The sequence below is a fragment of the Cetorhinus maximus genome, chromosome 29, assembly GCF_964194155.1.
Source record: "Cetorhinus maximus chromosome 29, sCetMax3.hap1.1, whole genome shotgun sequence".
NCBI classification, from domain to species: Eukaryota; Metazoa; Chordata; class Chondrichthyes; order Lamniformes; family Cetorhinidae; genus Cetorhinus; species Cetorhinus maximus.
The window spans coordinates 25738930-25742807 of NC_135907.1; positions in this window are offsets into that span (position 1 = coordinate 25738930).

A 3878-nucleotide genomic window follows, 5' to 3' on the forward strand; every position below is an offset into this window, starting at 1 on the left:
TCTGACCGACCAGTAGAATCACTGGAATCTGCGACATCCGACCAATCAGCTTTCACCGAAGGCGGGACTTTGCAAGTAACGATTGAAGGATCCTTAAGGATGGTCTCTGGCGGTGCCTGAGAAACGCTTCTGATCCGCAGATATGAGAAAGCACGTTCCTATCTATTTTTGATTCATGTGAATTAATTCTTGCTAACTGTAGTTGCTTTGCTGTCAGTCAAGACAAGAGGAAGTACAGGCATGTAGAAAGATAAAAATGAGGACCTGGAACTCCCAAGCAGCCGCTGGGGGTCAGTTGGAGAATTTGATATTAAACTAAAAGTAAAATATTAGAAATGCTGAAGATTTAAAATGAAAACAAAGTGCTGGAAAAACTCAGCAGGTCTGGCAGCATCTGTGGAGAGAGAAACAGAGTTAATTACTTTCTGTTTTTATTTAAGAATTTGAATTCAGTTTATAAAAATCTGCAAATTAAAAAGAATTGGTGAAAGTGACCATAAAGTTCTTGGATTGTTGTAAAATTCCAACTGGTTTACTATCGTTGACCAAAGAAAATTGGTGTTTTTACCCAGTCTGGACCACAGCACCGTGGTACAGGGGGACATTCAAGTGGGGGGGAGAAAGAGAAATGTAGCAGTAATAGGGGATAGCATAGTTAGGGGAATAGATACTGTTCTCTGCAGCAAAGACAGAGTCCCGAAGGCTGTGCTGCCTACCTGGTGCCCAGGTTAAGGACATCTCTTCTGGGCTGAAGAGGAACTTGGAGTGGGAGGATCCAGATGTCATGGTCCACGTAGGTACCAGCGACATAGGTAGGACTAGGAAAGAGGTTCTGCTGAGGGACTATGAGCAACTCAGGGCTAAATTAAAAAGCAGAACCAGAAAGGTAATGATCTCCGGATTACTACCTGAGCCACGTGCAAATTGGCGAAGGGTAAATAAGATTAGAGAGGTAAATGCGTGGCTCAAAGATTGGTGTGGGAGAAATGGGTTCCGATTCATGGGGCACTGGCACCCGTACTGGGGAAGGAGAGAGCTGTTCTGCTGGGGAGGGCTTCATTTGAACCATGCTGGGACCAGTGTCCTGGCGAATTGTATAACTAGAGTTGTAGATAGGACTTTAAACTAATTAGTTTGGGGGGGGGGGGGGAGGGTTCAATTGTAGGAAAGTTTAAAAAATCAAAATGAAACCAGAGAGCAGAGGCGCAGGGTAGAGAAGAGGTGAACAATAATCAAAGTGCGACAGGAAGGGGCAGAAAATATAAGCAGAAGAGTGCAGCAGAAATTAGAACCAGAATGAGTAATAATGGTAAAAGTCAAAGCTCAAGGCTCTTTATCTGAATGCACACAGCATTTGTAACAAAATAGATGAGTTGACAGCACAAATAGAAATAAATGAATATGACTTGATAGATATTACAGAGATGTGGTTGCAGGGTGGCCAAGACTGGGAGCTCAATATTCAAGGGTATTCGATGTTCCTGAAAAATAGACAAAAAAGGAAAAAGAGGTGGGGTAGCTTTGTTAATAAAGGAAGGTATCAGTGCGGTGGTGAATAGTGATATAGGCGCAATAGATCATGAAGCAGTTTGGGTGGAATAAGGAATAGCAAGAGAAAGAAGTCACGGGTGGGAGTCGTCTATAGGCCCCCGAAGAGTTGCCTCACTGTAGGACAAAATATAAATCGGGAATTAATGGAGGTGTATAAGAAGGGCGCTACAATTGTCATGGGTGATTTTAATCTACATATTGACTGGACAAATCTGATTGGCAGGGGTAACATGGAAGATGAATTTGTAGAGTGTATCAGGGATTGTTCCTTAGGGTAATACGTTGCAGAACCTACCTGGGAACAGGCTATTTTAGATATAGCAATGTTTAATGAGGTAGCTTTAATAAGCGATCTTGTAGGCAAGGATCCTCTAGTGGGTAGCGATCACAATGTAAGTAGAATTTCAAATTCAGTTTGAGGGCGAGCAACTTGGGTCTCAAACCAGTGTCCTCACTTAAGTAAGGGCAATTACAGAGGTATGGTGAAAGAGTTGTCTAAAGCGTGATGGGAAAATAGACTAAGGGGAAGGTCAGTGGATGAGCAGTGGCAGACACTTAAGCAGATATTTCATAACGCTCTGCAAAAATTTATCCCAGTCAAAAAGGACTCGATGAGAAGGATGAACCACCCATGGTTAACAAAGGTGGTCAGGGAGAGTATCCAATCAAAAACTAAGGCATACAAAGCAGCCAAAACTGGTGGTTTTGCCTTTATATTATGGTAGGCCAGAGGATTGGGAATCTTTTAGGAACCAGCAGGGGATGACTGAAAAGCTAATAAAGAGGGAGAAACTCGATTATGAAAGTAAATTAGAAAGAAATATAAAAACAAACAGCAAGAGCTTCTACTGGTATATAAGAGAGTAGCTGAAGTGAGCATGGGACCCTTGGAGGATGCGACTGGAGAATTGATAACGGGAAACAGGGAAAAGGCAGATAATTTAAATCAATATTTTGCATCGGTCTTCACGCTGGAGAACACTATAAACATCCCAAAAAAATCAGAAATGCAAGGAGCTAATGGGAGGGAAGATCTACAGGTATTTAAAAAGGAAAAGAGTAAGTAAAAGTGAGTGTTGGTCCTCTAGAGAGTGACAGTGAGGAGTTAATAGTAGATAATAATGAAATGGTGGAAGAAATGAACAAATATTTTGCTTCTGTGTTCACTATAGAAGATACAAAAAACATTCCAGTAATAGCTGCAAATCATGGGGTGAACAGGAGAAAGGAACTTGGTGAAATTGAAATCACTACGGAAACAGTACTGAGCAAATTGATGGAGCTAAAGGCTGGCAAGTCTCCGGGTCCTGACAGACTACATCCTAGGGTCTTAAAAGAGGTGGCTAATGAGGTGGTTTATGCGCTGGTGTTAGTTTTCCAAAATTAACTAGATTCTGGAAAGGTTCCATCAGATTGGAAAGTAGCAAATATAACCCCCGATTCAAGAAGGGAGGGAGGCAGAAAGCAGGAAATTATAGACCAGTTAGCCTGTTGTCTGTCGTGGGGAAGTTATTAGAATCAATCATTAAGGAGGTTATAGCTGGGCACTAAGAGATCAAGGCAATAGGGAAGAGTCAGCATGGTTTTGTGAAAGGAAAATCGTGTTTAACCAATTTATTGGAGTTTTTTGAAGGAGTAACATGCACAGTGGATAAAGGGGAGCCTGTAGACGTGTTGTCCTTGGATTTCCAGAAAGCATTTGATAAGGTGCCACATCAACAATTATTACGAAAATAAAAGCACATAGTATAGGGGGTAACATATTAGTCTGGATAGAAGATTGGTTGGCTGGCAGAAAGCAGAGAGTATGCATAAATGGGTCATTTTCTGATTGGCAGGATGTGACGAGTAGAGTCCCACAGGGGTCTGTACTGGGGCCTCAACTTTTTACAATTTACATCAATGACTTAGATGAGGGGAGTGAAAGACATGGTAGCTAAATTTGCAAATGACACAAAGATAGGTAGGAAAATATGTTGTGAAGAGGACATGAGGAGGTTGCAGATGGATATAGATAGGTTGAGTGAATGGGCAAAGATCTGGCAAATGGAGTTTAATGTGGGAAAATGTGAAGTTGTTCACTTTGGCAGGAAGAACAAAATGGCAGAGTATTACTTAAATGGAGGATGGCTGCATAATTCTGAGGTGCAGAGGGATCTAGGTGTTCTTGTGCATGAGTCACAAAAAGTTAATATGCAGGTACAGCAAGTAATTAAGAAGGCTAATGGAATGCTATCCTTTATTATGAGAGGGATTGAACATAAAAGTAAGGATGTTATGCTTCAGTAATACAGGGCATTGGTGAAACCGCATCTCGAATACTGTGT